The sequence below is a fragment of the Chrysemys picta genome, chromosome 3, assembly GCF_011386835.1.
Source record: "Chrysemys picta bellii isolate R12L10 chromosome 3, ASM1138683v2, whole genome shotgun sequence".
In the NCBI taxonomy this organism is placed as follows: domain Eukaryota; kingdom Metazoa; phylum Chordata; order Testudines; family Emydidae; genus Chrysemys; species Chrysemys picta.
Window position 1 is genome coordinate 85786777 of NC_088793.1, and position 23026 is coordinate 85809802.

The following is a 23026-nucleotide window of genomic DNA, read 5'->3' on the forward strand; positions in this document are numbered from 1 at the left end:
CCTACAAGGATCTGGGTGCATGACCATGGAGGAAAGAAGCTGGGTGTAGATAAGGCACAGAGGGAAATATTTCACATACTAGGAACTACAAAAGTGGATTTTTAGATTATACAATCTAAACTGCCATTTCATTTCAATAGGATACTCAGCAATCCTTTCTAGCAAATACGGCTAGAGGGCTCACTTTGGAAAGAAATATAGGTCATCTTAAGAGAATATCAAAAGTCTCCCAAAGATATGAGAGGAAGATTGGTGTTGCAATTAAACCACAAGACTGAGTTCGTGAGGTTTAACTCATTAATCTGTATAAGACATTCAGCCACTACAGTGATTAATGCCATAAAAGTATGTACACAAACACATACATGGGACATGGCCATCCCTCATTCTAGACCAAACAGAATACATGGCTCAGATAAAGGATTGCTTCTAATGTAGGGGAAGAAAACTGTAAGTTAAATCTTCCCAAATAGTGCAAGTAGTCATCAGTTTGTTTTCATTATAAGCCAAGAAATGTTCAAATGTGATTTTCCTTCCAAGCATAATTTTCTGGGTGGTTAAGTTTGACCCAAATATATGTCTGTCTCTCTCTCTCTCTCTCTTCTGTGTTTGAAGAGAGGCACCATTCAGCCCACTTAGCAAGTGGTCATAAAAGCTTTACCAAACAAAAAGACAATGAGAATTTAAGAGTCATGTAAAAGAGTCAAACCTCAAAGGAAGAGCCTGTAGAAGAGTTCACTCACTGCTAGGGCACTTGGTAGCAGGCTCCTTCCCAATCTGACAGCTGGTCCAGCCCTGTGGTGGTCTCTATTCCTGTGGCTCAGCCCTTTGGCCAGGTTATAATTTAGTCCCACCCCTTTTAGGGTTAAAAAAAATCCAACAAATAAAAGTTCAAACGTTCTTATAAAATGGTCTTCGGCCCTAACTCTGGGGTGGATACCCCGTAGTTCTCATATCCTTCTCTCAGGGCTCTCCATCATCCATGTCCCCTTCTCCCTGCTCATGCTACCTCACCACTGGCTGGTAGATGAACCCAGGCCCTCCCGCTCCTCTGTGTTGCAGCCTCAGGGACCCTGTAGCGAGTAGGCAAGGTCTGTCTATTAAACCTCCTCCCCCTCCACTCCTGCCCGCTTCCTCCAGCTACCTCCCTGGGCTTCTTTGTACCATCACCTTTTACCAGGCCTTCTCTAGGTTCACCCTTCTGGCAGGGCCAGGGGCATACCCCAGTAAATCTCAAACCAAAAATATAACTTAACCCAACTTGCCCTCCTCTGGCTTAAGTTTCCCTTACACAGTTCCTCAGTTAAATGCCTCCCAGGGCTTTCTCTTTAGAAGACCTGATCCTGCCCTTTTATCAGGGCTCACCACCAGAGCCTGCTCCATCCCAACAGCTGCTCCATGTCATTTCTGACCTCCTGCCAAGCTTCCTCCTTGACCCTGCCAATTTCTCCACTCTCTTGTCCCAGAGTGACACTGCAGAATTTCTCCCTGCAGGCCCTTCTGCTCTAAACTTCTTCTGTTTAAACTATTCACCCAGCTCCTCCCCGACCTGGGAATCATCTTTAATTAAGCCTGGCTCACCCTCCATAATTGGCCTCTCAGGCCTATATTAACCATTTCAGAGCCTCTGTGGGGGTACACACCCCGGCACAGACCTCAAAAATATACCTACAGAACTACAAGAATAGGTAACCTAGCAATGGACAGTAATATAAAGTAGGTCTCAGAAACCTCCCTAGACAATCCACAGATGCTAAAGTTTTTTTGGCTGGGCTTATGAAAGGAACAGAATTGAATTTACTGTTCTAATCTAAAAAGTAGGGCTGTGATAACAATCTGATGAGTGAGTAATCAAATCTAGCCGTTCCAGAGTCCTCCCATTGCTATTGCAGTTCAACCAACTGCCTTTTGAAAAGCAAGGCTCCACTTTTTTTAGACTCTCCATGTCTGTACAGTGTGTGGGAAGAGACTGAGAACTAAGGATACTTACAAACATCCTGGAATAATGGTAAAAATTAATCAACTCAAAGGCTACCTCACATCAGAAGCATCGTAGCCAGAAATGTCTGCAAAGAAACTTCTGCTTCCAAGCTAATGTACCTTGTGATGTTGCTAATTGCTAATTAATTAACAACATGGCACCTCAATACCAGAGTGATGTATGCACTGGAAAAGCCCAAAATAGATTAGATTACATAAGAGATAATTATGTGATAGAGCTATATTTTTTCAGGTCAGACACAAGGTATATCTTTTAGGGTGAAGAGTGCCTTTTAAACAGATTGCTTTGTAACAAACAAACAAACGTTAAGCTGCCTGATTGATCACTGTCCTATGTCTCAGCCCTGAGGTTAGACGCCTGGGGCCAAATTCAATCATGGTGTGAGAAGGTGTAGCTCCATCAATCTGCTTACACCAGGGCTGAATTTAGCCTCTTCTCTTACTTTAAATAATCATTTTCAGTCCAGGCACCACAGAATCTTCCCCCAGGCAGGAAAAAACTGTTACTCACCTTTTTGTAACTGTTGTTCTTCTAGATGTGTTGTTCATGTCCATTCCAAGCAGGTATGTGCGCGCCGCGTGCACACACACCTGCTTGGAATGGACATGAACAATCACTCGAAGAAGAATTACACTTCCATCAACAAGATGTCAGCAGTGCACTAATAAATCAGCTAGCACTGTTTGAAACAATTGTTTTCATGTTTCACTCATCTTTTCTTTAAAGGCCCTTGGACTACAGGACAGTACAGTAATGAGCCACTTTGTTTCAGTAACTATGAGTCAGTGGAATGTCTGCAGCCAATTACTGTGCTTGAAGCATTGTCTCTGGCAGGTCTGCAGGGGATTACTCTTTTGCTTGGATATGGCAAAATGCTTTTTCAGAGTCCATTCTGTCAAGCCTGGTAGATTGGCGTTCTTTTCCAATGACTGAAGATTTTTTTTTTTTTCAGTTGAAGTGGAAATGATTGTTCAAATGAAGGGCAACTAGTAAACTGAACTGGTGACTGTCCAACAGCAGGAATGGGAACAAGAAGTTTCTGATTATTAACACACGTTCTGAAGCCAAGTTTTTTTCTGACATGATAACCTTGGTTGTGCCGGTCCCTTTTGTATCATACCCACAAAGGCAAAATTCTCTGATATGGTCATTGATGAGATAAGATACCATGATAAGAGTTGATATACAAATATTTTAGAAAAGGTCGAGTTCTCTTACTGCTTCTTTGTTATGTAGATATACCCGGTATATTCAGTATTGCTGCACCTCTGGTGTTGTATATAATATATCCAGACATTCTGAAGGAATTGATAACACATTGTACTTATTAGGAATGTGTCTGCCATAGCATTCTAGACTCCTTGCAAAAGACCAACAATAAAATCAATTAAGATCTCATTAAAAATAAAACCTAAAAGAGTCATCTGTTTTTTAGCTCTCAGTGGTATAGACCCTTGGATGATGTCCCCCACTGAGCGTGGAGAGAAAGATAAATATAACTTGAATCCCCAGCTTGGCAGTGATGGTAACCCAGCCTGTAACTCACAAATCTCTTCAAGAGACTAAATATAGTCAGACTGAAGAACATCAAAGATAGCTCACAGCCTTGAAATATACCACGAGAATTCACAGAGTAGTACTACAGACAGGAATTGCTAGAACCGTTTAAACTAGGGCTGTCAAGCGATTAAAAAAATTAATCGCGATTGATCGCACTGTTAAACAATAATAGAATACCATTTATTTAAATATTTTTGATGTTTTCTACATTTTCAAATATATTGATTTCAATTACAACACAGAATACAAAGTGTACAGTGCTCATATTATATTTATTTTTATTACAAATATTTGCACTGTAAAAAACAAAAGAAATAGTATATTCCAATTCACCTAATACAAGTACTGTAGTGCAATCTCTTTATAATGAAAGTTGAACTGACAAATGTAGAATTTTTACAAAAAATAACTGCATTCAAAAATAAAAATGTAAAACTTTAGAACTTACAACTCCACTCAGTCCTACTTCAGCCAATCACTCAGACAAACAAGTTTGGTTACAATTTGCAGGAGATAATGCTCCCCACATCTTGTTTACATCACCTGAAAGTGAGAACAGGCGTTTGCATGGTACTGTTGTAGCCGGCATCGCAAGATATTTATGTGTCAGATGCACTAAAGATTCATATGTCCCTTCATGCTTCAACCACCATTCCAGAAGACGTGTCCATGCTGATGACGGGTTCTGCTCGATAATGATCCAAAGCATGTTCATTTTCATCATCTGAGTCAGATGCCACAGCAGAAGGTTGATTTTCTTTTTTGGTGGTTTGGGTTCTGTGGTGTCCACATCAGAGTGTTGCTCTTTTAAGACATCTGGAAGCAAGCTCCACATCTTGTCCCTCTCAGATTTTGGAAGGCACTTCAGATTCTTAAACCTGGGGTCAAGTGCTGTATGTATCCTTAGAAATCTCATATTAGTACCTTCTTTGCGTTTTGTCAAATCTGCTATGGAAGTGTTCTTAAAAAGAACATGTGCTGGGTCATCATCTGAGACTGCTATAACATGAAATATATGGCAGAATGCAGGTTAAACAGAACAGGAGACATTCAATTCTCCCCCAAGGAGTTCAGCCAAAAATGTAATTAACGCATTATTTTTTTAATAAGCATCATCAGCACGGAAGCATGTCCTCTGGAATGGTGGCCGAAGCATGAAGGGGCATATGAATGTTTAGCAAATCTGGCACATAAATACCTTGCAACACCAGCTAAAAAAGTGCCATGCAAATGCCTGTTCTCACTTTCAGGTGACATTGTAAATAAGAAGCAGTCAGCAGTATCTCCCATAAATGTAAACAAACTTGTTTGTGTTAGCAATTGGCTGAACAAGAAGTAGGACTGAGTGGACTTGTAGGCTCTAAAGTTTTACATTGTTTTGTTTTTGAGTGCAGTTATGTAACCAAAAAAAATCTACATTTGTAAATTACACTTTCACGATAAAGAAATTGCACTACAGTATTTGTATGAGATGAATTGAAAAATACTATTTTTTTACATTTTACAGTGCAAATATTTGTAATAAACATAATAATATAAAGTAAGCACTGTACACTTTGTTTTCTGTGTTGTAATAGAAATCAATATATTTGAAAATGTAGAAAAACATCCAAAAATATATAATAAATTTCAATTGGTATTCTATTGTTTAACCGTGCGATTAATCGTGATTAATTTAATTGCAGTTAATTTTTTTTAGTTAATCGTATGAGTTAACTACAATTAACCCCCAGCCATATTTAAGCCGTTATCCAAGCGAGGCAGAATACCATGATCTACAGTATCAACAATTGAAATGGACCTTAGATCATTTGCAAGAACATAAGAACAGCAATACTAGGTCACATCAATGGTCCATCTAGCCCAATATTCTGTCTCTGACAGTGGCCAGTGCTAGATGTTTCACAGGGAATAAACAGAACAGGGCAATTTCAAGTAATCCCCTGTCGTCCAGTCTCAGCTTCTGGCAGTTGGAGGTTTAGGGGCACCTGGAGCATGGGGTTGTGTCTCTGACTATCTTGGCTAATAGCCATTGAGAGACCTGTTCTCCATGGATTTATCTAATTCTTTTTTGAGCCCAGTTATACTTTTGGCCTTCACAACATCCCCTGGCAATGCGTTCCACAGGTTGACTGTGCATTACATGAAGAAGTGCTTCATTATTTTTGTTTTAAACCTGCTGTTTATTAATTTAACCAAGCAAGGATCAACCACCTTGAGGAACTGTTCTTAGTAAGTAATTCTTGACTCCGACAATGGCAGCATAAGTTCAGTATTCACAGCTGAATGTAAACTGCAGATATCATTGATGGCTGTGTGTCCCTGTAAATTCATCTAGAAGCTTGGCCAAACCAAGGGTACGTCTATACCCAGCCGCTAGTTCGGCGGCTGGCAATCGAACTTCTGGGTTCGACTTATCGCGTCTTGTCTGGACGTGATAAGTCGAACCTGGAAGTGCTCGCCGTCGACTGCGGTACTCCAGCTAGACGAGAGGAGTACCGCGGAGTCGACGGGGGAGCCTCGCTGCCGCGTGTGGACCAAGGTAAGTTCGAACTAAGGTACTTCGAACTTCAGCTACGTTATTCACGTAGCTGAAGTTGCGTACCTTAGTTCGATTTGGGGGGTTAGTGTAGACCAAGCCCAAGAGATTAGTCCATAACTACCAAGTGTGGTCATGTTGTGAGAGCTTTATTCAGTTTAGGATTCATCACATCTTATCTTCAAGCCCTCTTGTAATAACAACTGAACTATTACTATGCTGACATCAGTATCTCCCCACCAGTCCAAAAAAAAAAAAAAAAAAAGACTTGTAGGGAAAAGGATCCAAGCTCCAAGTTGCATGAAACTCTGACGCTGGTCTGAAACCCCCCTGAGCAATCAACAGAATTCCTGACCCCCAACTCTGGTAATAGCGGTAAATTCAGATCATCTTGGAAATCCTAGTTCTTGTCCTTGAAAACTGATCTGCTCTCCCGCAGTGTCAACTCTGCTGGTAGCCAGCAGTTGAAACGAATTAGACTACAATCCTGAGGAGGACAGTGGGATGGTTTAGAAGAGGCAGCTAGCAGTCCCACTAAAGAAGCAGGTTTTACAGATATACAGGACCATGATACTGGAAGTAATGATTTTGCAAGGCAAGTATGTCCTGCTCAAGCTGTGTTACTCTAAAGAGACCCAAACCATAATGGTCTCTGAGAAACGAGAACGGAATAAGAATGGACTAGTACCACTGTGTTAAATGGTAATTGTCAGATTTATATGAATTCTCTCTGTTGTGTTAACATTCCTGGGGAGGGACAGGCAAAAGATTAAGGAAATATTTGGGTGAATATTTATACATTTTTATTACAAAAGCAGTGAGCTTGATCACCCAGTGTTGAAATGCAAACTATGATGATTTGATCTCCTAAAACATTTGGTCCCTCCCCTGGGATTACTAAATCCAATGATATCAGGTTCACCCTTTGATCCTTTCCATGTCTGGCTATGCTAACTCATTGAATGAGGTTAAAGGTAACTATCACCTAGTGGCATTTCAAAGCAAAGGCTCCAAGACTCTCTCATACCTGAGATTGAAATCCAGTACAAAGATTCATAGGCCTTCCAGGATCATAGTCAAGAGCAACTCCTTCATGAATTTCCTGCTATACAGGATGATGTATATCAAAAGAACCCTAAAATATGGTTTACATCATATACTCACAGTACCTGGTTTTTGCCAGGCCTGGCTTCTTTACTCTCTGTTGGATTTATAAACAAAAGGGTTTTACATTGTGGTCTGGGATACTGAATTATCAGATATAAAATCACACAAAATTTGAGCAGCATTATCATCCAACCATTCGTCAGTAATTCAGGCCATAGCCACCAAATTAGCAAAGATTAAATCACAAAGAGCAGGTGTCTTATTTACAATAAATGTGGCATTTGGAAACAGCACATTCACTGGTGCTTTTATCAGCCTTATTTAATCTCTCATTCAAAAAAATTGAAGTGATAGATTGCTAGAAGCCAGACAGTCAGATTTTCTTGCCTTACTACAATGTGTGCATGCAGATGTTCTAAACGTTAATTACCTGAAGCCTCCTTTCAGTTTCACCCAAAAGGAATAGGGCTGCTTGATCTTTTTGCCTTAGAAACAGACATCATCACCACAGAGAGCTGAGAATCCGTCCCAGGAAGGGAGAAAAGCTACAGAGTTCCCCCCAAAATACAGAAGCTGTTGGATGCCTGCACAGCATGTAGGATTGTTATTTCCTAGCACGCACATTATAAAAAAATGCACCAACATGCCCATTAGACCCAGCCATCTCCAAACACAGCTGCTCCCATTAATGCCAACAGAGCCTCACAGCTGGTCCAAAACAAGCACTGTCTGTAGACCCAACACATCACCTCCCATCTGATACTATAGGACAACTGCAAGAGTCAAAACTTCTATGTTACTAAGTGACCATTGGCCATCAGATCCAGTGTCCACAGATGAGGCAAAAACAAGACCCAGATGCTGGCCATTAACCCAACACAGCTTCCCTCTCACTCTCAGATGCTGCATCTTCCCATTTACTTCCCATCCAGACAAATGTCCTAACAGCAAACGCTGCTAGTGTCCTATCCGAAACATTAGTCCCACCATCCCATTTTCTTAAAATCACTCAAGGAGTTGCTGTGGTAGAGGGACATCCGCAATCAGAACAGCTTCCAACCCAAACAGCTCTCATGGTCTCCAGGACTTTTCAGGAGCCTTCAATACTCAGTGGCTCCACAGCATTTCAGCATCGGATTAATTATTTAATTATTATTATTATTACTGTAGCACCTAGGAGCCCTGTGCAGAATATCAAAATGTTAATTTCCCATTTAGATCAGAACTTGCTGGTTTCTTTCTGGTCATCTGTTTGCAAATCTGGTTTTCCTGCCAAGTGTGTACTCATATGGGACACAGTACCTAAACATACCTAAACATACCTTGTTGAAAAAGCAATATTATACCTCAAACGTATATACATTAAGGATATAATTGGGGTTATTGTGACACTAAACAAAAAAAACCCCTTAAGATTTGTTGTCCGGGTTTTATAATGTCATCAGGATGTCTTGAAAGAATTCCAGACTCAGCAGGTACAACTGAGGTTACAGTTTTCCTCCTGGAAGGCATAGCTATGTGATATGTAATAAGTTATAATAAGGTGTAACTCATTTTTGTACCCCTCTTTCAATTTCAGAATGGCTTATTGAAGCATCTCTGTTGCAGCTGTTCCAGATTTTGCACTGGTATTAGGTTCTGATATAGGGAGTGTTCCTGCATCAGAGGTTTTGGCAGTGACTGCAGGCCTAGGGTCAGAGCCAACACCCACTAAAGTCAATGGGAGTTTTTCCATTGATTTCAGTGGAAGCAGATTTTATGCTCCTGGGGAGGAGGATCCCTCTGAATTGTAAGTGGAGATAAAGCCATTATTTTTAGCAATGTTGATGAAGAAAAGCATAAAATGGAATTAGAGTCTGTCCCATTCTGTGATACAAGATACCACACTGGTTCCGAGGAGGAGAGGCGACTGTGCCATCTGAGCCCTTTACGTGTCTCCCAATAAGACACAGCCCATAAGACAGCAATTAGTCACAGCCTTTGGGATGCAATTCTACTGTGAAAAATGACTGTAAAAACTTTGCCATTCTCTCTCATTAATTCCACATCAAATGAGTTTACAGGTAAACATGTTATTTTCCTCCTGAATGTTGGCCTTGCAAATTTAAGTTGGGTTCTTTCCATCTTATGCATCCTTACTAGGATTACTTATATAGAGAGTTGGTTGGGAATTTTCAGTTGAAATGACTTTTTCTTGGAAAATACAGTTGCTGCACCATGAAAATTTTCCACAGGAAAATTTAAATTTTGCCAATTTTTTTCAATTTTACTGACAGAAAATTGAAACAAAATATTATTCAACATTAAGCAGAATTTCCCTATTGTACTTTCCTTACTAGAGTTATAATTCAGGCCTTCATTCTCTTGATGGGCTGAGCTCCCTATGGGACTACATCTCCCATGATGCAACATGGACTCCTTTCTGACCAAAGTGCTTGGTGCATCCTGGGAGTCACATGACTGTAGATGCATCCTGGGAAATGGAGTGCAGCCAGGAACCTTTGCCCATAGGGAAGAATGGGGGCACTAGGTTCCTGAACTACAGTTTCCCTGTGACAATGGGAAAATTCAGTTTAATGTTGGACTGACTTGAATTGTTGGTCAGTTCAACAAATTGGAATTAATATTTCAGTTTTGAGACTATCAGAATGTTTCATATTTTATCAAAAATGTCTACATGAAACATTTCAACATTTCTGAATTGAAATTTTTTGAATATTTCCTTTTGTGAAAATTTTTGATATTTCAGCTTTTTGTCCCAATTTGGGATGAAAACAACACTGAAATAACATTTCCTGTGGGATGGAAATTCTGATTTTTGTTCAGCTGTACTTATATAAAAAGTAATAATAAAGCAACCTTAGCACAGTGAGGGCATCTTGTTTTCAAGACACATTCAACCACATTTCAGTTCTTATGTTCACCTCACCTAAGTCCATTTGCAACTGACAAGACATTTCAACTCTGCTATGCAAAAAATTCCAGGCTTTAATGATGCAATAATTGTGGTGCACTGAAAACTCTTAACATTATGATCTATCATTTTAAATTCTCAGCAGCTTTCCTGGTCCTGCTTGCAGCCTGGGGACTCTGTAGCGAAGTGTGCAATCCGAGTCAGCCTGCAGCCAGCCAGTTTAAAGGCAGGTAAATTGTGCCTCTCTGTTTTAGGGAGCAACCTGCCTTGTCTCTGCCTGTTTGGGGTTCTTGCATGTTATCGTTCTGAATTCTAAGAACTAAAGTAGTGTAACACTGCAGCCTTCCAGCAAGAGTATTTTATGTTTTTATCTAACATCTGTTTGTATGCTGTGAACATACCAGTAATGAGATACAGTTCTTAAAGCTCCATACACCCTAAATGGTAAAAGGGGTTTTGCAGGCCCAGTTAGCCCCTCATTGCACACCCATGCTATTCCATCACCTTCAATGGTGTTGCAAATGTGTAGCTAATTGGAATTTAGTAAACGGTGCTGCTGATGTACAGGAAGGAACAGAATCCAGCTCTCACATCCTCTTAACTGTTTGCCTCTGCAAGGCTAACAAGAGGAAAGAATAGTAAAACTTATTTTGTCACTACAGTAAAAGGATCTGACTCTGAATAGACACAGGGAGAGATGTTGGTTAAGAAGTTGCTTTTAAAATAAAAACACTTGGCTTGTGTAGTGGAACTGCACTTTAACTGCTGCATCATTCTGTCACTGCTTTTAACTTTTCATTATTTAAAATTGTTACTGAGTACTTTTGGATTATTGTTTTTCTGGAGCTAAGATATACCATAAATTAATCAAAATAATTTGGGATCAAGAAATGCAAATGGATTAGTTAAAACAAATATGCTCTCTCCCCTACCCCAGTATTTCTTTGTAACAATCTACTCAATATTCTACTTCTGCCAGAAAGTAAATTGTGTTATCCTAAGTAATTTTATTGGTATGCAGTGTCTTGGCTCTGTTTTGAATAATTGGAAATCCAGTGCAACCACAACCTAATATGCCTGGAGAAATGGTCAGTTTTTCCATTAAGTGGCAAGAAATCTCACTTGTGCTTAGCACAGGGTCTCTCTTAAAACATTATTTCTTCCTTCATATAGTGAATACACTGACCCTTTTATAAATACATTCATAGTAAGTGAGCCATTTTTCTGTCTCCAAAGGGTGTTACAAAGTGGTTGGAGTAGAGCTGTCAGACTGCTTTATAGCAATGGGGAAGACAGTGTGGTAAATAATCCCTTGTCCAGATTTTTAGGTGTAATTGTGTTTGTGCAAAGTTCATTATAAAAGATGTCTACAAAGCACAAGTGAGGGTGAAAAAACAAACAGACCTGCATATTCAGGGAATATTTGCAAAAAGATAAAATGTTTTGTCCAGTCAAAATATAACAGTATAAAGCTGCTTTAGAGTGTGAGTCTGCTATGAAAAGTGGCTATAAAAACTGACATTATCTTTCATTGATTTTGTATCAAATGAGTCCAGTTTACAGGTATAGTGTATAACCTGCTCCTCAGTTCTCCAGAGCTAACCCAAATTTTGCACTGTTAGTAGTCAGCCAGAGCTGAATATAAAGGCCCAGCTCTGCCCTCTATTTAAGATAACCCCTGCCAGAAGCAGGTAAGTGAATTAAACCCAAATGGGACAGGAGAAGTGAGAAACCGGACAGACAGAAGAAGCAAGATGGAAAATGCTGGGACAGCTCAGTTCAGTCTTGCCTCTCACACAGGGAGCATTTAAATACAGAGAAAAGGGCAAGAAGGAATAGAAGCGAAATCTTTACTCAGACTTCTCTGGGGTGTGGGCATTTCAGGGCTCTCTCTCACAGGAACCTTTGCAAGTCTGTCTGATGATCGCCTGCACAGTAGTTACTGCTTTCCCTGCTGTTATTTTCTGCAGCAGTAAAAGACAAATGCTCTGTCCATAGATGGAATGTGCTATCTCAGGGGTGGGAAAACTTTTTAGCCTGAGGGCCACATCCGGGAATAGAAATTGTATGGTGGGCCATGAATGCTCACAAAATTGGGGTTGTGGTGCAGGAGGGGATGCGGGCTCTGATTGGGGGTGCGGGCTGGGGATGAGGAGTTTGGGGTGTAGGAGGGTGCTCCAGGCTGGGACCAAGGGGTTCAGAGGACAGGTGAGGGATCAGGGCTGGGGCAGGGGTTGCAAATTCCGGCTGGGGGTGCGGGCTCTGGGGTGGGGCTGGGGATGAGGAGTTTGGGGTGTAAGAGGGTGCTCCAGGCTGGGACCAAGGGGTTCGGAGGACAGGTGAGGGATCAGGGCTGGGGCAGGAGGTTGGGGTGCGGGAAGGGGTGCAGGCTCCAGCCAGGGGTGTGGGATCTGGGGTGGGATTGGGGATGAGAGGTTTGGGATGCAGGACAGTGCTCCGTGCTGGGATCAAGGGGTTTGGAGAGCGGGATGGGGATCAGGGCTGGGGCAGGGGGTTGGAGAGTGGGGAGAGGCTCAGGGGTGCAGGCTCCGAGCAGCGCTTACCTCAAGCTGCTCCCGGAAGCAGTGGCATGTCCCTTCTCCGGCTCCTACACGTGGAGTGGCCCCCGACCCTGCTAGAGCACCGGAGTGGGGCCACATGGCTGATTCTGGGAGCTGCATGGTGCGGCCCCCGACCCGGCACCACAGAGCGGGGCCATGCTGCGGCAACCCAGAGCCCCGGCTGGAGCGGTCCCCAACCCGGCACCCCGGCTGGAGCGCCAGAGCAGGGCAAGCCCCAGACCCCACTCCCCAGCGGGGAGCTCGCAGGCCAGCTTAAAACAGCTCGCAGGCCAGATCCAGCCTGTGGGCCATAGCTTGCCCACCCCTGTGCTACACCCTGGCAGGACCTACAGAACATCTCGGCTCAGTGATTTGTCAACATGACACTGAAAGCGGTTTCCAGGCTCTACTAAGAGGTCCTCCGCAGGTTCTCTGTTGACAGCTGAGGAGCTGGCTCTGAAGACATGCCAAGCTGATGATGGCTCATGGCTCCCTGGGTTGCTTTGTTTTACTGATGAATTTCAATTTCTGTTTTAACTGGCTTTTCAGATATAAAGATGACAGAAGAAATTGTCTGGAATTTGAGAATGGGGCCCTTTTTGTGAGAAAGAAGGAACAAGCAAAATGCTGATTGCATTCTCAGGGACCCAGTGGAAGAAATAAAATAACCCCAGGCAAGGGACAGTGGTGCCCCAGAGGCAAATGAGCTCGTGTTCCACATGGGAGGAGGGGGATACCTAGATGCAGAACTGGGGGGCACGAGCCAAGGCTGTGTTGTTAATCACAACTTCCCTGCGCTTCCTTCCTCAGGAAACACCCACAGTACCACTTTCACCGTAAGCACTTGGGAGACTACAGTGCTGGGGGCCACATAAGAACATGGCTAGAAAGGTCACCCAGTTCGAACCTTCCACAGGTGGAAGTCTGGTTTTTATAGGTTACACACCAGGCGTTCTAACAGAGAAAATGATGATCTCTTCACTGGCAAGAAGACTATAACACTCCAAACTCTGTAGGCTTAACATTGCAGTCTGGGGGCACAAATGTGATAACATGGCAGGGCTAGTTTCTGTCAACAGAACAATAAATGACATGGGAGGGAAAAAATGTTAGTGTTCTTTCGAATTTCTACTAGGAGTTTTCATTTTTGAGTGCCTGCATTTCATGCTCCTGGAATTCACCAGCAGATGGCAGCCAAACCTTGAGAGTGTTACTTGCCAGCTACACTTTACCAATCGAGCACAACTGAAAAGGATAAAAACCTCATTCCAAACCTCTTACACCTTAAGCCTGTAACTCCAGCTGAGTGGACTCCGAAAACTTTCACCCATGCCAGCCCTCCAAACCAATCAATCAGTGAAGGGGGAAGAGTATTCCCCTCCATCATCCTGCTTTGGTAGCATTTTACAGCACTTTTCACTGGTGTAAATTACTAGATAAGGGGAGAATCAGGCTACCCCAAATTTCAATTTTGGGACAAGCATACGTTTAAACCACATAACAATTCCACTGAGTAAAGAGTCTGCTGCCTCACTGGATGAGCATTTTATTGGGAAAATAGCTGCTTTAAGATGCAAATTTAAGAGAAAAGAACAGAAGGGAGAAGAACACAGGCAACATTGAGATAGGGGAGGTGGCAGTTGCCTTTTCTCTGTGTTGGCCCTAATATTGGCACAAGCATGAATCTAGCCCTTAGTGTGCACCCACATTTTGACTAGTAGAGAGGCTGCATACAGTCCCCTCAGTGAAAATTATTCCTGCTAGAAATAAGAATAACTTGAGGCCGGTGCACAGACACCATTGCAGGGTTGGGAGCAGATGTGCAACAAGTGTTGGGGCTGTATTTTATTTCTAATTTTTAATGCAAATTTCATGCAGATAATATCACCAGGATGCACTTACACTGGCTCCAATGCTAGCAGCACCTGGTAAGTGCTGAGAGGAAGCACACAGTATACTTGGCTGTAAATGTCAGCAGATTTCCTGACAATCTACTTAACCTACATTATCTCCAGGCACTGTCTGTGCCTACGATGTTCATATAACTGTTGCAGACCACTACAGCTTGCCACTCTCTCATGCAGTCGTGCAAGGAACCATGCAAGTTACTTGACTAGAGACTAATGAAGTACAAAGACTTGCAACAAGTGTTCACTTCATCCTTCCCCAGGATATCACACAGCATTTCAGCTGCCCCAAGTTAGTAATGGCTGCATTATTGGAGATGCTAAAATAATACTGTATGAACATGTATAATAGGGTATGTAATCTAGCCACAAACGGTCTTACTGCAATTTTAACATACGTCTTTAAGTGATATTTCTCATGTAATTATCATTTTAAATGTCATCTGACCCGGCCAGTGTATTGTAATGTGCAAGTGATAGAGTTTTGTAGAGTTCTGAGAGAGCTTTTTAATAACTAGGGCCAGGAGTTTTAATCTTGGTTTGGGAATTCCGAGCCACGTTCTGGAGCAGCAGGTGCATAGCACCTCTTCAAATCAGGAGCCTTTTATTTAGGAGCCTACATATGGAATTAGGTGCCTCACATTAGGCACCCACATTTGAAATACCTGCCCAAAACACAGCTATAAAATTCTGCCTTCAAGTTTTGTTACCAAGCTGGTGCAGGGGAAGAGACTAGGGTGGAAGAGCGTGCTATATGGGCATTGAGTGTTACTGGAGAAAGGCATTCTTTGTTCAAGCCTCAGGAAGGTATTTCCAGCAATGGAGTGTGAAGAAAACATTGGGAACACCTTAGGGTCCGATTCTGCAGCAGCTCCATGCCTTCAACTCTTATTGAAATCATGGGGGAATTCTGCTACCGGGGGCTCTGAAAAAATCTATTAAATCTAACTGAGCAAGGTTTCAGGCTGCTCATGGCTTTATGCCAGAGTGACAGTATTTGGCCAAACTCTTCTTGAGAGACTTGAAATTCAACGTCTGTTGTCTGTTAAGAAAACAACATAATTAACGTTCACTGCTCTCAAGGGAAACCAGCCTAGTGACAAAGGTACAAATGATCCTGAAAAGTAACATCAACTGCTTCCCTTTCCAATGTCTGGCGTTCTGTGTGAGATTTGTTGTTGGTAACCGGAGGGACATACTTACCCGATGGCATTTTATGGGCAGCTGAACTGCCTCTTCATTGCTGGCTGCCAAGGGAGTGCTCGTTTGTTGCTTCTCGCATTCCTCAGCATGACATGCTGCAGCCAGCTGCCAGCAGGAGATGTATACGGCCAATACATTATTTATGCACTGGAAAAGAACTGCCATCATCTCTGGTACCTGAGCTCTGTGGAGAAAAAACAAATCAGCAGTTCCTCTCCCAGACGGCAAAAAGGGAGAACATCTATCCATGGACGTTCTGTCCCTGCTTCCCAACATACTGCGACACCTGGGTCCAGATTCCTTAACCGAAGCTTTTTCAAGTCCACCAAGGAACACCTGCAGTGGCTGGTAGATTTCCTGTAGGCATATTTCTTGTTAAGCTAAGTTTCCTGTAAGCGGATTAGTGAATCTGGTTACCAGAAGGCAAAAGAAATAAAAACTAACCATGGTCAGTCCATTCACTAAATCCAAAGTGCACAAATATTAGCAGCAATAATACTTTTGCACTTCTATAGCACCTTTCCATGGACGGTCTCAAAGTTCTTCCATACTGAGCAGCTACTTAATCAAACTCAACACTCTTGGAAGCTATTATTATACTTCTCCTACAAATGGATAACCTGAGGAACAGATGAGTTAAGTGACATGTCCAGAGTGTCTCAGTGAATAGATGAACCACTGAGAACCGTATCCATTAGTGCTAATTCTTAGGATTGTCCATGCACTAGTTATACTGCTTTGCCTATCCCGGTATAGTTGAAGCAGTACAATCCTCCCTAGCATGGATACAGTCATATCAATATAAGGGTGTTTTATACCAGTATAGCTATTCCCATACAGAAAGGGGAATAAGCTATAATGCTAAAAGAACTTTTATACTGGTTTGACTGTGCCCACACATAGTGGTGTAAACATATTAATAAAAAACCAGAGCCCTAACTGAAATAGTTATGCCAGTGCATAATCTGTAGACCAGGCCTTAGTCCCACCCTAAGTACAAGACCTCCCCGAATACAGTGTTACTGCAAATCATTACAATGCTGGCAGCCAGTCAGTTGGGAGTACAAATAGTGCATTAGCAGCACATCCCTTGTGAAGCCATGTACTTAGCCTAATTTTTAAGTGCAAGCCTACTATTTTTTTCAGGTATTCGCCTGCAAGGGGGTGAGGGGAGTTTTTGCTCTTAGGAAATGTCTTTCCATTTTTGCATATAGGGAGCACAGATTTTGAAGTCCATGGAATTATGCCAGTTTACATCCACAGAGGATCTGGCCCTTTATGGCGTCATTAGTTTTTGTAGGACTTATTTTGTCTATTACAACTCAGAACTGTAAAATGTGTAATTAGACTGTAAGCTGTTTCAGGCAGGGATGACATTTCTGTCACTTGTGAAGCAACTAACACACTGGTGGGCACTGTAAAGTGTGTGATGTGCTCGCTAGAGAGGCGTGGTTTTGATTTGGGCAAAACCCCACATTGTACTTTGGTTCTGCAGTCTGTGAAAGCCAAACTTGCCAAGCCTGTAGGAAGCAACGACAGATGCCCAAATAATCTTCGGCAGACAGTATGGAGCCTGTCTACACAGGCTTATTGTTCTAAAATGTCCCAGCTAGTGCTAGTGATGAGAGGAGGATCTCTGGATTCTGATATAAAAAGAGTGTGTCTGGAAGCAAGCGTAGCAGTGTTTAGACAGCATATCCCTGAAAGGTGTATGGGACCCCATCTCTGACCTACAACAGGGGCAGCCACTGCAGAAGTCTCATCCCCTGAACAGAAAGGATGAAGTTCACTCTCTCTCCAAGGAAACAAGTCCCATGGAGAGACTAGAAATGGTCCAGCTGCCATAATTGAAGAACCCAGTTCAAAAAAATCAGGAGGAGCTCCCTAACAGAATTTCTTGTGCCCCTGGAGCAGCAGCACAAGCTGAGACAGAGCCACCCAGCCTGTTCCCACCAGGCTCCCCACACACAGTTGTTAAAGCATGTTCCAGTGACAGAAAAATGTGAAGTGATTCAAAAGAAAATAATGGAGCCACTCCCACCTGCCCATGCAAAAATGAATCATACATGCTTAAAAAATAGCCAGATACAAATCAACATCATATAAATTAAATACAAAAGAACAACTCCAGGGGCCTTATCCTCCCTCTGCAGGACACAAAACTCCAAATGGGCTTCAGTGGGATGTAGTCAGATATCCTGAGGGGAGAGAATAGGCCCTAGCTGAGTAACGAGCACTGAAGCTGGTAAACGTGCCAGAAAGCTAATAAACTCACTCTTTTTCTGTGCCCACACCCATAAAAATGTTCATATGCCAAAGGGTGTTGGCCAACCGATCACAATTGCCTCCCTCTTCCACTTAAATAAGTTGCTAGCTGGAAGAATAGCTGGGGTCAGGGCCGGTGCTACCATTTAGGCAAACTAGGTAGTTGCCTAGGGCGCCAAAATTTGGGGGCGCTCAAAAGCGGTGCACCCAATTTTTTTTTACAGCGTTCCTAAGCCCCCTCCCTGAGCGCAGGGTCGCCGCTCCACTTCTCCCGCCTCCCAGGCTTGCGGCGCCAATCAGCTGTTTGGTGCCACAAGCCTGGGAGGAGAATTAGAGCGGGGGCGGCATGCTCGGGGAGGAGGCGAAGCAGAGGTGAGCTGGGGTGGGGAGCTGCCGCACGGCTCCCCAGGGGGGGTGCTGTTTTGGGAGGGGTGTGCCTCAGGGCGGGGAGGAGCTGCCGCGGGGGGGGGGGGGGGGACGCCTCAGGGCGGGGGGGCGGGGAGCCGATGCAGGGCTGCGGGGGGGGGGGCGCAAGGTGAAAGTTTCGCCTAGGGCGCGAAACTCCCTTGCATCGGCCCTGTCTGGGGTTATATTTCCTTTCTTTCACTTTCAGAATTAGTTGTTGCATGTCCTTAGGCTGGGAGTTGGGACTAGACCAATATTGTTATTAGACCCACTGCAGACGATCAATTGTTCAGAGGGAAGCTAAGATAATTTAAAATGGCATCCATTGTGGTGTCAGGGACACTGCTTTGCAAATAGATTGCAGCAGTTCCCCCCATGCCTGGCATCTTTGAGCCCAGTGCAGGATGTTCTTGTATCATTGCAAGAAAAATTCATCAGACTCCTTGTCTGCTGTACCATCCCTGTCATCTTCTTTCCAGCAACGTGACTAGCCTGACCTGTCAGATAACAGTAAAGCAGAAGTGCCGAGACCGCTTCTCTCTCTTCTTGCTGACAGAGCTCTTACACAAACTGCACGTTACACAACATGGATCAGGGCAACAGCAATTTGAAATTAGTGATACATTAACTTATTTTCTTTTGCATGTTGCAAGCAAGGCATCATGGTTTCTGCCAGCCTCGCACATTGATGGGACATATTTCATCCAAAAAAGAAAAAGACCCTGTAGCTTGAACAGTAGGGAAAGTTTCCTGGCAGGTGAGATCTATTAGATAGTTGAATAGTCTCTTAAGGGAATGGTGGAGACTCATTGCCAAGACCCTTTAAATGTGTACACAATACTCAAGCCTCCTGTAGGGAATAACCCTGCATTGGCAGAGAGATGGACTAAGCCTTTTCTGTTACCAACTTCTCTCATTTTATGGCTGATGTGAAATCTGATCAAAGGATTTTGTGTTTACATTATAGACTTTGGGCCTCATCCTCCTTCCATAGAAGTTAATGGGAGTTTTGCTATTTACTTCAATGGAAGTAGGATCAGAATCTTTATCCCTACTGAAGTTCTTAACTTACGGTACTACACAAAAAACAGCTTCTATATCATCTTGGGATTTTCTTATCTCCTTGCAGCTGCCAATGTAGTCTTAATGAATGATAAATAGTTAATTAAGGACTACATATTGCTTAAAATAGATGAGTTCTTTCCAGTCATTGGATGTCTTAGGGGCACATATGTTTGCATGACAAACCAGCTCTAAAATTTGAGTCAGAACTCCCCATAAAACATAATATCAGCATTGTTAGGCTACTTCCTGAGAACATCAGGATTCCGGGGACTTTGGAAAATGGGTCTCATCTCAGGCAGACATTTCAGAGTTGTCTAAAGTAAAGAGGAAGAAAATGTTAGTGGGACCCGCATTTACATTTTACATTGTAAGTCTTTTCCTATGGAGCTGAGAGGGTGCTGTTAGCCAGAACAAGTCAGGCACACCCTGGAGATCTGACTCAGGTACGTTTCGATCCAGGTCACGCAGCAGGCAGCACAGGGTTTAAAGAGAAGGAACGAATGATACTTTTGACAGAGTATCACAGACGCTTCAGAAGAATTGATCAAAGCAGGAACTGCAACCACAATATGGAGCATTCAGCCACTTACTGTACTCAGTGACCACTCAAAATTAGTGCCTGTCATTCTACCACCTGATTTTTGGATAAAGCTGGTCATGTTAATGGCAGCTGAGATGGGAGAAGCAACTGAGTTGCAAAACCCTCCCTCCAACTCCACCTGAACCTGGTGAACTGTCATGATCACGGACCAGTCTTTCCATGGAACAGACAAGAAAACAGGTTAACATATTTCCATGTAAATACTACACCAAAAACATTTATATACACGATGTGGTGGAGAAAATACATCAGACCCACTTCTGCACACACAGCCCTGTCAGGTGGGAAGATGTGCTTGTAAGGGCTTCAGCTTTAAGTCCTCACTTTCTTACAGTTAAAAATGAATTGCCACCCAAAAACTCGATCGCTTGCTGAGGTTGCATTTGTAACTAGAGGTGCATGTTCTGGTGTTCTGGATGTTTTATGTGCTTAGCAGGTTGTATGAGCTTTAGCTATGATTGGAATTTTTATTAGACTTTAAACTTGTTCAATTAATACATTCTGTAGAACTGTGAATTAAGCACTCTTGAAATGTATGAGATTAGCTCCTGAAAACGGAAGTCTTTTATCTAAATATATACAATACGTACAACACAATGTCAAATGAAGCTCCCTCGACCAGCTCAAATACTTGATCCCTGGAGAGTTTTCATAACTCTGCAGTATTGGCCTCTCTCCTGAGACTTCCAGTAAGGGTGCCAGTTCGTGTCAGTTGGCTTCTGTAATGTGGACAACTGCCCATTAGGAACTCGACTTCACTTTGCCCATCACACTCAGTTCTTACAGGCCATCAAAAAGCCATCAGATGGTAACAATTTGCAGTTGCTGCTGGCATAGGGTGACATTAAGGTGGCAATTCAGAGGTGAATGTCTGAGTATGCCACCCCTTGAGCCATCTAGTCTCTGTTGAAAGAACTGTTACGTAGTTTGCAGCTTCATTTCCAAAACAGCTTGTGAACATCCATTATAAAATGGAAGCTTGGGAGCCTGTGATTTATATGTAATACTGATCACCCAGCGTTGTGGGATGCTGAGTGGTTTTGCCTCACAGCACAGTAGTCCTAGCTTAGATAATGGATTTACCCTCTTGTAACTGTAGAAATGGAAGCTGGTCATGTATATAGATGAAAGAAGTTCTCCTGTTACTCATTTGAGAATGTCTGGCCTTGAGCATCCTAAGCTGGGAAACACTGTGTATATCTGAAACCTTGCTGAAATATGAATGTTGAGAGTTGCTATACTTAGTTATTTTGGCTGTTCAGGGTATCCTATTCAATCACATTTTTGGCTAACAGACCATGTCTTAACACACACACATTTGGATGTATGAATAAGCAGAATAACTAGGAAACTTGATTACAATTTTTTTGTAGGTGTCTCTTCAGCAGAAATGTGGTAAACTGTATTGGTAAGAACCCATCAGCTATACTACACAGGGAGATTTAGGAGATATCCTTAGATATTTTGAATGAGCAAACCACAGTGAAATGTTACACTGGGCTTTGCCTGCTGGAGGAATCCTGGAGTCTAAAAGCAAAAGTCTTTTGACTTCTACCTGCCTAGCATAAAGGGGTTACCACAGATTGCATAGAAATAGTCATCAACTAAACACTAATTTTAGACATCTCATGTGTCCTTCCTGACTTTTCCACATTCTTTTCCTTCTAAAGGTTTACATTTGTAATGGTTCTGTCAGTTTGAAAGTTCCCCCGCCGAAGTAATTTTCAGGTTAATTAATGAGGCTACTTTACAGCATTGTTTGCATCCTCTCAGTGTTGAACTGTTGCTTTATGCAAAGTGACCTAGATTTTGGGTTGGTTTTTTTTTAAACTTAGGTTGGAAAAGTCTGATGACATTGGTTATTTCCATTACCGTATCACACAGAGTGCCTCAATCAAGATTGGGGCCCCATTGTCCTGGCCCCTGCATGTATATATTACCTACGCTGCTTGTATTCTCAGTTTCTTGTGGGATGGAGACAGTATAGAACATATCATTATGACTACATTTCATATCATAGGTTCTGTGTCTTCCAACAGAAGAAATCTGAGGGGTTTTTTTAAGCCATTGATTCAAAAATCACATTTAAAAATGAGAAAAGAGACCTTAGCTAATTTGTGTTAGTAACTTTCACTGCTAGTTTAGATTTACATCCACAGAACATGACTCCAATTTAGCAGTGACGTTACTGGGGCAAATAGATCCCTTGTTTAACAATTGATTTCAGGCATCAATTTGACTCATTTTGTTTTATTGGCATCTAAAATGCATTGATATGGAATGGCATCTAAAGGCAACATAGCCCAGGGAATGCTTTGCTGACTTATTTCATTCACAGACAAGAGAAGACAACATTTTTAGCCACATGTTGAAGGCACATAATAAAAGTATGCAATTTACACTTTCTTCCAAATTCTTCATCCTATTTAAGGGACTCCAAAGAACTCAGTCTCACAGATAATGCTTTCTCACAAATACTGCACATGCATGCCAGGACGTTTATTTTCAAAGCTAGAGACACTGATCCTGTGATAGTGTTTTCATACAATTACCTAAAAGAAAAATATTATGTATGCTGGCAATAACCGTCAGATTTTAAATGTTGCCAGAATGAGGGATTATGACTTTTAAAAACATTTACTGTGGATATTATTGTTGCATAAGAATTCTGGGAATACCACAGTATTTTACAGGCTGATTGTATCTAAAGTCCCATTACTCACATCCTTCACAACAACATTAGTTGTTTCAATCACTATAATGGTTGCACTAATAAATATTTAATTCATTAATGAAAAAAATCAATCCCTGCAGTGTCTTGATGCAACAATAATTTTTTTTTCCTGAATATTAAAAAAATGCAAAACCAAATCACATTTGCTGACCATACATTGCTC

General features: G+C 42.3%; 1 long non-coding RNA gene across 1 annotated transcript in view; it reads left to right on the forward strand.

Moving 5' to 3' along the window:
• LOC101934303 (uncharacterized) overlaps window positions 1-10492 on the forward strand; it is a 47663-nt gene extending 37171 nt beyond the window's left edge. The window contains exon 3 of the long non-coding RNA XR_010600092.1: window positions 10265-10492. This is a non-coding gene — a long non-coding RNA (uncharacterized LOC101934303). The remainder of the gene's footprint in view (window positions 1-10264) is intronic.
• The last annotated feature ends 12534 nt before the right edge of the window (window positions 10493-23026 follow it).